Below are 12,699 nucleotides of genomic sequence, written 5' to 3' on the forward strand. Positions count from 1 at the left end.
ATGAAAAAAAAATCAAAACAACCCAGTATACATAAAAGCATATTATAATAATATGCAGTGTTAGACACACACCCCAAAATAGACTTCATTTTGGATGTGCAATGAATATTTTAATCTGTTGCTTTCAAAGTTTATGTGGGGGAGACATAATTTATTGCTCCTCAGTTCAAGAATTTCTTTGTTAGTCGATGAAGGTGATTGTATTCTAACGTTACCTTATGCAGCTAAGAGCATTCATTCCAAGAGCCAAGAAGGGTGCAGGATAGAAGACACGGACACATAGAGTTTTATGAAGGTATCGCTGTATTGAACACTACTTACCAAATCTCTCCAAACTTATTTTTTTAATGTGGCAAGATGTCATATTCATTATCAAACAAGAGCTTTGTTTATTGCCTATTGATTGTTTCAGAGCTCTTGTAAATAGCAATAATTGTTACTATTTATTGGGTGCTCCTTATGTACCAGGTACTGTGCTATATGTTTTGCATTTATTATCTCACATACTTTCAACAAACCTAAAATTCTCATTTCATAGCTAAAGAACTAGGCTACGAAAGGTTTACGAGAACTAGATTAAGAAAACAGTAATACTAAGTAAAAATGGTTAAAACTTAGTGAACATGAAGTTAAGATTTATATGCTGGATCCTTTGTGAAGTTTTCTTCACCATTATACTATTCATTGCAACAGCTTCATATTATTTTAGAGGTATTATTGTACCTACTCCACCACTAAGGAAATTGAGGCTTAAAGAGGTTATGTAATTTACCCAAGATCAGTCCAGAAGTGGCAAATGGCAAAGCTAAGATACAAATTGAGATCCATCAACTTTATTTTTTTTAATTAATTAATTAATTTTTGGCTGTGTTGCTGCGCATGGGCTTTCTTTAGTTGCGGAGAGCCGGGCTGCTCTTCATTGCGGTGTGCGGGCTTCTCATTGTAGTGGCTTCTCTAGTTGCGGAGCATGGGCACTAGGGTGTGCGGAGGCTCAGTAGTTGTGGCACATGGGCTTAGCTACTCCGTGGCATGTGGGATCTTCCTGGACCAGGGCTAGAACCTGTGTCTCCTGCATTGGAAAGCAGATTCTTAACCACTGCGCCACCAGGGAAGCCCTGAGATCCATCAACTTTAATAGTTAAAATTCCATAATATTAATCATGGAATTCTGCTACTGGATGTACGGTGGACTATATTCTGAAAAATTCCTGAAGCGAAACACCTATATGTTTGGATAAACTCCAAGGCACATTATTTTAACTGTATTGCTGAACTCACAGGAATTAAGAGAATCGTAACAATATAGCACTGTTGGTGGGAATGTAAATTGGTGCAGCCGCCATGAAAAATAGTATAGACATTCCTCAAAAAATTGAGAATAAAAATACCATATGATCCATCTATTCCACTTTTGGTTATTTATCCAAAGAATACAAAAACACTTATTAGAAAAAAAATATATGCACCCTTATGTTCATCACAGCATTGTTTACAATAGCCCAAATATGGAAACAACCTAAGTGCCCATCAATAGATGAATGGATAAAGAAGATGTGGTATTTATGCACAATGGAATATTACTCAGCCATATAAAATATAAAATCTTTGAGACAACATGGATGGATCTTGAGGGTACTATGCTAAATGAAATGACAGAAAAAGACAAATACCATATTATTTCACTCATATATGGAATATAAAATAGTAATAATAAATGAACAAACCAAACAAAACCAAAAAGATAGATACAGAGAACAGAGAAGTGATTTTCAGAGGGGACTGGAGATGGTGGGGAGGAGGAAATGGGGGTTAACTCTATGGTGATGGGTGGAAACTAAACTTTTGGTGGCGAGCATGCTGTAGTGTATACAGAAATTGAAATATAATGTTATACACATGAAATTTATATGTCATAAACCAATGTTATTGCAATAAATTAAAAAAATGTATACATAAAATGGGTGTAGCTAATTGTATTTAAGTTATACTTTAGTAAAGTTTATCCAGGAAATAATAAAATTGTCTTTATGCACAAACATTTTTTTTAAAGTAACAATCGTACTCCTAGAATTATACTTCAAAATCACGTGAGGCTTTTCTAAACATACAGATTTCTAGGCTCATGTCAGACCTGGTAAATAAGAATCTTTGGAATTGGCATTTAGGCAAATATCTGCTTAAAAATTTCTATAGATGAATCAAATGAACATCTCTGGTTAAGGACCACATCTGCGGGTGAAAATATATGAAGATTAAAAGATGTTAGATTAAGTAGGTCATAAAACAGTTTGCATAACAAAGCACAAGTGTATGTAAACTCAGCAAACTCTATGGAAGAAAAACATAAGCGTTTATGAGATTCATGGGTATTTTATGTTATATCCTTTGCTTTTCTGTATATTTAAAAATAAAAGCCATATACCACTTTTGTATTGAGAAAAGTGAGTTATTTTTAAATTAGCACAAGAAAATATATAAGAGCATAAAATAGATAGGCCGTGAACTTGGTGGAGGCCAGGGTGAAGGGATCAGGAACACTGGTGGAGGATTTAACCTTCAGTATAAAGAAGAGACACCCTGTTCCGTGTGGAGGGAAGGAAGGTCGAAGTGGATTAGGTAAATGGGTAGACTTGGGCCAGATTTCTTCTTTCTTCTCTGTGAAGCAGTAGGTAAGGTCAGCTGCTCCTAAGGATGGAGGTGCTCAGGCTCCATATAATTTATACTGGGGTCGGGGGGTAACTCATCTTTAGGCTTGACTGTCCACAGTTTAATTTCAGGGTCTGTGAACTGCTTAAAATTGTATTCATGTTTGTGGGTGTACATTTGTCTATAGCTGTTAAATTCCCAAAGGAGCCTGTGACCAATCACCCCTCAGAGTTGGGAATTATACCTGCTCTGCAAGTGTTCTGGCCTTAAGTATAGGTCACATAGCTCAACTTTCTGGGGTGAGGATGGTGGTGGTGGATGTGGTTGTGGTATCATGTTTTGTTGCTCTATCACCGCCTTGTGGTCAAATGAATGTACAGCCAAAGGAGGTTTTGAGTCACATATTTTGAATCAGGGCAATAGCTTCTCATCTTAGCTATTTGGAGGGGGCGTGGGACATTCTATGGTCTAATGTCCTACACATTATGAGATTTAATGATGATTACAAAGTTTTCCTCAAAAATGTTGAACCGATGTTAATTATTCATGAATGAGATGACCTGCCCAAGCCCAGATAATTTTATTCCAATTAAAGGTCTTTGCAGAAGTGATCTCTGACCCAGTGTTGAATGTTTTGAAAGACCATAGAGCAGTGCTCCTTAAACTTAACTTTGTGTTAGGGGTAACTTAGAGAGTTTTGAAAACCCTGACACCCAGACCACACACCATGCTAATTAAACTAAGAGTGAGAAACCCAGACATCAGGGTTTTTTCTAGCGTCCCCTTCCCCAGGTGATTCCAATGTCCAACCAAGTCCAAGGGCCTCAGCCACAGGGTCCTGCTATTCAAGATGTGCTGTATAAGCCAGCAGCATTAGCATTCCCTGGGAGCCTGTTAGACTGCAGAATATCAGATCCTGCCCCAGACCTCCTGAATCAGTCTGCATTTTAATAGTTCTCAGGTGGCTCATTGCATATTAAATTTAAGAAGTGCTATTAAAGAGAACAGAATGGGTGTCCGGTAGGTCTGCTGGATACACAAGGCAGGAATGGTGCTCAAAAGGTAGGCTTCTCATGTTTGATCATTGCCAGTTACAGGAAATGTGTGACTTCTGTGCCACTGCTGGAGAGTTCTAATTGTCAGAAAGTTCTTTTTTTGGTAGATGTCAAAATCTACTTTCTTGCCAGTTCTGCAAATTGCCCCCATGATCTCTTTTTAAATATTTGAAGGCAGAAATGTCTTTCCCTTAATCTTCCTTCTTTGAATCCCTCCCTCCTGACGTTCCAGTTTCTTTAGTCTATGTATGATAGTTTTGCAGAACTCCTACTAATTCTACACTAAAATGGCTCTCAGAACTGAAGGTGAGATTCTAGATGTGGTGTGATGCAATGAGAATAGTAGGAAAATGACTTTCCTTTATTTAGAAATTCTACTAAAGACTCCTTTTTCTTCCTGAAAATATTAGTCAGGATCTCTGTCAAATGCTACATTGTAAAGAACCTGTATCCAGTAAACAAATCAACACTGATGGTCTCAGAGCCTCAGGTCATTCACATGTGACCGCTGATGGTCCCCTGAGCTCAGAGAGACCATGGGAACTTCCATTCTATAGCTGATTGGGTTTGTGCCTAGTGTCTAAAGTGGGGGAGAGGGGGCAGTCTTGTGGGACTGAACCCTTGAACTGTGGGATCTGACACAACCTCCAGGTAAATCCTTGTCAGAATTGAGTTGAATTGTAGACACTTTGCTGGTGTCTGAGAATTTCGTGTTGGGATGAGAACCACCCCTCCCTCTGCCACAGGTTGGAACTGGGATCAGAATCTTAATAGCATAGAGTAGGAGTTAGTGAATACTATCCTATGGGTCAAATCCAGACTGCTGCTTCTTTTTGTAAATAAAGCTTTATTGGGATACAGCCATGACCATTTCTTTAGATATTTTCTATAGCTGTTTTTGCACTAAATAGAGTTGTGTAGTTTTGATAGAGACTATTCAACCCAGGATATTTACTATCTGGTCTTTAAGGAAAAAGTTTGCTGACTCCTGTGATAGTAAATATATATAATGTGGTAAATATAAAAAGTAGTCACTGAAGAGGGCCCTCAAGATGGCCGAGAAGTAAGACGTGGAGATCACCTTGCTCCCCACAAATACATCAAAAATATATCTACATGTGGAACAACTCCTACAGAACACCTACTAAATGCTGGCAGAAGACCTCAGACTTCCCAAAAGGCAAGAAACTCCCCACGTAACTGGGTAGGGTAAAAGGAAAAAGCAGAGACAAAACATAGGGAAGGGACCTGAACCTCTGGGAGGGAGCTGTGAAGGAGGAAAAGTTTCCACACACTAGGAAGACCCTTCACTGGCAGAGACGGGGGAGGGGTGGGGGGAAAACTTTGGAGCCACGGAGGAGAGCACGGCAAGAGGGGTGCAGAGGGCAAAGTGGAGAGATTCCCGCACAGAGGATCGGTGCCAACCAGCACCCACCTGCCTGAGAGGCTTGTCTACTCAACTGTCGGGGAGGGTGGGGGCTGGGAGCTGAGGCTTCGGCTGGCTTCGGATGTCAGATCCCAGGGAGAGGACTGGGGTTGGCTGTGTGAACACAGCCTGAAGGGGGCTAGTGCACCACAGCTAGCCGGAAGCGGGTCCGGGAAAAAGTCTGGAACTGCCTAAGAGGCAAGAGAAAATTGTTTTGGGGTGCGCGAGGAGAGGGGATCCAGAGCACCACCTAAATGAGCTCCAGAAATGGGCACAAGCTGCAGCTATCAGCACAGACCCCAGAGACGGGCATGAGACGCTAAGGCTGCTGCTGCAGCCACCAAGAAGACTGTGTGCGAGCACAGGTCACTATCCACACCTCCCCACCCGCCTGTGCAGCCTGGCACTACTAGGGTCCCATGATCCAGGGACAACTTCCCTGGGACAACACACGGTGCACCTCAGGCTGTTGCAATGTCACACCAGCCTCTGCCACCACAGGCTTGCTCCGCATCCCGTACCCGACCCTCCCCTGAGCCTGAGTGAGCCAGAGCCCCCTAATCAGCTGCTACTTTAACCCCATCCTATCTGAGCAGGAACAGACGCCCTCAGGCGACCTACATGCAGAGGCGGTGCCAAATCCAAAGCTGAACCCCAGGAGCTGTGCGAACAAAGAAGAGAAAGGGAAATCTCTCCCAGCAGCCTCAGGAGCAGCAGATTAAATCTCCACAATCAACCTGATGTACCCTGCATCTTTGGAATACATGAATAGACAACAAATCATCCCAAAACTGAGGCTGTGGATGGTGGGAGCAACAGTAGACTTGGGGTTTGCTCTATGTGACTGAATACTTTCTGATTCTTATGTGTATCTTAGTATACTTTTTAGTGCTTGTTATCATTGATGGATTTGTTTATTGGTTTGGTCGCTCTCTTCTTTTATTTTATTACTTTTAAATTATTTATTTTAATAATTTTTTATTTTAATAACTTTATTTTACTTTATTACTATTTTCTTTCTTTTCTCCCTTTTCTTCTGAACAGTGTGGCTGACAGGGTCTTTGTGCTCCAACTTGGTGTAAGGCCTGAGCCTCTGAGGTGGGAGAGCCGAGTTCAGGACACTGGACCGCCAGAGACCTCCTGGACCCATGTAATATCAAGCAGCAAGAGCTCTCCCAGAGATCTCCATGTCAATGCTAAGACCCAGCACCAATAAATGACCAGCAAGCTCCAGTGCTGGACATCCCATGCCAGACAACAAGCAAGATAGGAACACAACCCCACCCACAAGCAGAGAGGCTGCTTAAAATCATTTTAAGTTCACAGACACCAAAAAACACAACACTGGATGCAGTCCTGCCCACCAGAAAGACAAGATACAGCCTCATCCACCAGAACACAGGCACCAGTACCCTCCACCAGGAAGCCTACACAACCCACTGAACCAACCTTACCCAATGGGGGCACACACCAAAAACAATGGGAACTACAAACCTGCAGCCTATGAAAAGGAGACCCCAAACACAGCAAGTTAGGCAAAATGAGAAGACAGAGAAATACACAGCCAAATAAGGAGCAAAGTAAAAACCCACGAGACCAAAAAAATGAAGAGGAAAGAGGCAGTCTACCTGAAAAATAATTCAGAGTAATGATAGTAAAGATGATCCAAAATCTTGGAAATAGAATGGAGAAAAAACAAGAAACGTTTAACAAGGACCTAGAAGAACTATAAAGAAAACAAACAGAGATGAACAACACAATAAATGAAATTTAAAATTCTCTAAAAGGGATCAATAGCAGAATAATTAAGGCAGAAGAACGGAAAAATGACCTGGAAGATAAAATAGTGGAAATAACTACTGTAGAGCAGAATAAAGAAAAAAGGATGAAAAGAATTGAGGAGAGTCTCAGAGACTTCTGGGACAACACTAAATGCATCAACATTCGAATTATAGGGGTCTCAGAAGAAGAAGAGAAAAAGAAAAGGAATGAGAAAATATTTGAAGAGATTATAGTTGAAAACTTCCCTAATATGGGAAAGAAAATAGTCAATCAAGTCCAGGAAGTGCAGAGAGTCCCATACAGGACAAATCCAAGGAGAAACACTTCAAGACACATATTAATCAAACTATCAAAAATTAAATACAAAGAAAAAATATTAAAAGCAGCAAGCAAAAAGCAACAAATAACATAAAAGGGAATGCCCATTAGGTTAACAGATGATCTTTCAGCAGAAAATCTGCAAGCTAGAAGGGAGTGGAAGGACATATTTAAAGTGATGAAAGGGAAAAACCTAAAAAGAAGATTACTCTACCCAGCAAGGATCTCATTCAGATTCGACGGAGAAATTAAAGTCTTTACAGACAGATGGAGAGATATACCATGTTCTTGGATTGGAAGAATCAACATTGTGAAAATGATTATACTACCCAAAGCGATCTACAGATTCAATGCAATCCCTATCAAACTACCAACGGAATTGTTCACAGACCTAGAACAAAAAATTTCACAATTTGTATGGAAACACAAAAGACCATGAATAGCCAAATCAATCTTGAGAAAGAAAAGTGGAGCTGGAGAAATCAGGCTCCTTGACTTCAGACTATACTACAAAGCTACAGTAATCAGGACAGTATGGTACTGGCACAAAAACAGAAATATAGATCAATGGAACAGGATAGAAAGCCCAGAGATAAACCCACGCACATATGGTCACCTTATCTTTGATAAAGAGGAGAGAAAGACAGCTTCTTCAATAAGTGGTGCCTGGAAAACTGGACAGCTACAGATAAAAGGATGAAATTAGAACATTCACTAACACCATGCACAAAAATAAACTCAAAATAGATTTAAAACCTAAATGTAAGGCTAGACAGTATAAAACTCTTAGAGGAAACATAGGGAGAACACTCTATGACATAAATCACAGCAAGATTCTTTTTGACCCACCTCCTAGAGGAATGGAAATAAAACCAAAAATAAACAAATGGAACCTAAGGAAACTTAAAAGCTTTTGCACAGCAAAAGAAACCATAAAGACAAAAAGACAACCCTCAGTGGGAGAAAATATTTGCAAATGAAGCAACTGACAAAGGATTAATCTCCAAAATATCTCCAAGCAGCTCATGCAGCTCAATATCACAAAAACAACCCAATCCAAAAATGGGCAGAAGACCTAAATAGACATTTCTCCAAAGAAGATATACAGATTGCCAACAAACACATGAAAGAATGCTCAACATCACTAATTATTAGAGAAAGGCAAATCAAAACTACAATGAAGTATCACCTCACAGCAGTCAGAATGGCCATCATCAAAAAATCTACAAACAGTAAATGCTGGAGAGGGTGTGGAAGAAAGGGAACCCTCTTGCACTGTTGGTGGGAATATAAATTGACACAGCCACTATGGAGAACAGTACGGAGATTCCTCAAAAAACTAAAAATAGAACTACCATATGACCCAGCAATCCCACTACTGGGCATATACCCTGAGAAAACCATAATTCAAAAAGAGTCAGGTACCACAATGTTCAATGCATTTCAATGTTCAATGTTCAATGTTCTATTTACAATAGCCAGGACATGGAAGCAACCTAGGTGTCCATCAACAGATGAATGGATAAAGAAGATGTGGCACATATATACAATGGAATATTAGCCATAAAAGAAAGAAAATTGAGTTATTTGTAGGGAGCTGGATGGACCTAGAGTCTGTCCTACAGAGTGAAGTAAGTCAGAAAGAGAAAAACAAACACCGTATGCTAACACATATATATGGAATAAAACAAAATGGTTTTGAAGAACCTAGGGGCAGGACAGGAATAAAGACGCAGATGTAGAGAATGGACTTGAGGACACGGGGAGGGGGAAGGGTAAGATGGGACGAAGTGAGAGAGTGGCATTGACATATATACATTACCAAATATAAAATAGATAGCTAGTGGGAAGCTGCTGCATCACACAGGGAAATCAGCTCAGTGTTTAGTGACCACCTAGAGGGGTGGGATAGGGAGGGTGGGAGGGAGATGCAAGAGGGAGGAGATATGGGGATATATGTATATGTATAGCCGATTCACTTTGTTATACAGCTGAAACGTACACATCATTGTAAAGTAATTATACTCTAATAAAGATGTAAAAAAAAGTGTAGTCACCAAGTCAAGATAAATTAAAATTCTAACTTCAGTAGATTGTCTCCTAGGAAATTTCTTACTGCTGTCAATTTTTGCCTCTGTCGAGATTTTGTAGTCTATGTCATTATTTTTTGTTGTCTTAAGACATGTTGTAAATCAATAAACTAATACCAGAATGTAGAAATTGTTTTCAAATGGTAAGAAGATAGTGCCACACAGTGGACAACAGCAGGAAGTTCTGAAACTTACATTGCCCAAAGCACTGAGGTATTTGAATAAAAAGTGTTTGAATAGATTATTTCTGTAGACTCTTGGGCAAGTGTGGCATTTTTAATATGCCAAACTACTTTCATTCCTCCCTACAACCCTACAGAAGGGATTTTCTTTTTAAGTTATAAACTCAGAGACATTAGGAGAATGGGAGAAGAGACAATAGCTATAAAAATGTGGATTCAGGAAGGCAGAAATATAAGTGGTAAGTGATTAAACAGACACAAAAAAGAGTCTAAGCAATGGTGGGGAAGGATAATATCCAACCTGATATACACTACAGAATCCCCAAAGACTCTGGTGTCAGTGGTATCAGACATCTCTTGAATAGGGGTTTAGATAAGGAGCGTGGCTCTCTGTCCAAGAAGTGGTCAGGTCTTCACATCTGGTCCATCCTCCCCAATCGTAGTAGAAGACTGGAAACTTATACTCTGGTGTGAGTAAAACAGTCTCTAGACTGATGGATGCTAAGCGCATTTGAGGGTGGATCACCATACTGAAAACAGTGGGATGACCTGAATGTGTGCATAAAAGATAATGAGATCACCTAACCATCTTTCCCTACTTAGCTTCCAGAATAGTAGCATAGGGTGTCCTACCGTCTCAATTTTCCTGGAACTGTAGGTGTTCCCAGGATGGAGACTTGCAGTTTTAAAACTGGGACAGTCTTGATCAAACGAGGATGAGTTAGTCGCCCTAGTCTCAAAACATTGGCAGTTAGACCCTTCTGTGCAGGACACTGGGAGAATCTTCTCTTGGGGAATCTGACCAGCCCAAGGGGAACAATCTGAATGTATGGATGACAGAGGTTCTAAAACTAAGTGGTCCAGCCATATCAACCTTGTAGAGATTCTCATTGAAGAAGCTCCATCTGGGTGCGTGGAGGTTCCAGTAGAGTTTTTAGATCCTCTCTCTCAAAAATAAGCAGACAACTAAGAATTACTAGGCAATTCAAGGAAAGACTCACACGAAAGACAGATACTAAAACATTCAAACAGGATAAACAACTTGAGAGGTAAGAATGTGATTCAAGTTGCGATGATCAGAGACTTTCTCTTAGATTTCAAAAAGTGGATCTGGGAGGGAAAATCCTCTCTTCCTCACTAGTCATGGTGGTTTTAGAATGTGTCTGGAGCTCCTGGAAGACCTGTTCTCTTCTGTAAAGAGAAGACCACAGTTGGCCACATAGAGATGCATTAATGGGAAATGGACTTAGTCTAGGGTCCCCATGGCTTTTCATGCCAAGATGCATTACCTCTAAAGCTATTTGTGTTTTCCAAAGTTTGGTTGTATGAGCCAAAAAATGCCAACACTTTTTCAAAAAGGCATAAGTTTGAACAGATTTTTGTCATTTGAAATCAACTTGTCCTGGTATGCCTCATGAATGACATTGCCTCTTCTACATGTCTGCCTTTTAAATCCATACTCTATATCCAGAAAGTTTTTAAGTCAGCTTTTTCCCCTGTTTAAAATAGGGATTGCCCAACTCATGGAGGTAAAAATACATGAGATTTCAATGAGCATTGGGTGCTTTCAGCAGACCCAACACACACTAACTTTTCTTGGCCTCTCACAATGGCATCCTCCCCAAAATAAAATCTAGACGAATATGTCTGAAATACAAATATCTGGGCATAAAGCAAAGATGAAGAAAAGAAAGAAAAATCCTGTGCATTAACTAACAGCAGTAGCCTTCCATGCAGTAGGGAGGAAAAAGACTGTATCCGTTAGCGTTGTGTTCGATATCAAGTAACAGAACACCCAATTAACAGTGGCTTAATTAAACAGGGTTGTTGGTGTTTTTATGATTCTCTTGGCCTTTTCATTATGATGGCAATAGGGTTGTTGCAGTCCCAGCCATCATGTCATTCAAGCGAGAAATAAGGGAATAAGGTCAAAGGATATATTTGCCTCTTTATAGCAGAAAAGCAAAAGCTCTCCCAGAAGCCTCTACAACAGATTAGATTTCTCCTTATGTCTCATTGGCCAGAATAGGGTCCAAAGGTTACATCTAGCTGAAAGGAAGGCTGAAGAGGTAGGGAACAGGATTGTCATAAATGACTAGGAACCATCATGATCCATTACCTAGGGCTAGACACATATGCCTACCCCCATCCCCGCCAAATTAAGGCTCTATTGACCAAGAGGGATAGGCAAAAAGATGCTGTGTGGGAAAGTATGCCCAGCACAGGAACCAAAGTAAACAGGTTACGATGTTAAAAATACAGCTGAAACTGGAACTCTCACACATTGCTGATGGGACTCCAAAAAGGTACAGTCACTTTGAAAAATAGTTTGGCAGTTTTTTACACGTCTAAATGGATTTCACAGATGTGATTAAGGATCTTGAGATGAGGGGAGATTATCCTGGATTATCCAGATGGGCCCGATGTAATCGTAAGCATCCTTATAAGAGGGAGGCAGGAGAATTAAAGAAAAAGAAGTGAGATGAAGGAGGCAGAGGTTGGAGTGATGCACTTTGAAGATGAGGGAAGGGTCCATGAGCCCAGGAACGTGGGCGGCCTCTAGAAGTTGGAAAAGAAAATGATTCTCTTCTAGAGCCTCTAGTAGGGATGCAGCGGTACCAACACCTTGCTGTTAGACTTCTGACCATGTAGTTCAAGAGTCAACCATGTAAATATAAAAAGTAGCTCCTGTCCTATGACTAGTTGGGGAAGGCAGACTAAGCTTTTAAGAACTATTTAAATAACTAATTGTAATCATCTGAATTATTTTCTTAGGACAAGTTTCTTTTCATGTCTAAGAACGAAGTACCCAATTTATATTCCCGAATCTGAGTATAAAAGTGGGCTGGTGTCTTTAGAGTATGTCAATGAACATAGAACACAAGAGACAGAACCCTTTAAAAAGACAGCTTTGACCCATACAAATATCCCATGGGGTCATGATGTCCTAGAGTAGGGTGTCTGTCTCCAGAGATGTACTTTCCTCTCTTTACAGCTTTCCTTATAGACAGGGATTGGGTACCAGGTCCAAAGAGTGTTGTCAGCAACTCAGCAACAGGCTGGCAGTGCTGACTTTGTTCCCTTGCTGACCTGGGAAAGGGGTCCAGTCCTTGCCCTCTGGCTGCTTCTTTCAGTGGGACCCAAATCACGTTTGTGAAATTCTAGCAGGAATTCATCAAGGGCAGACCCTGAAGGTCTCT

Source organism: Stenella coeruleoalba (genome assembly GCF_951394435.1).
Source record: "Stenella coeruleoalba genome assembly, chromosome: 13".
Taxonomy (NCBI): Eukaryota; Metazoa; Chordata; class Mammalia; order Artiodactyla; family Delphinidae; genus Stenella; species Stenella coeruleoalba.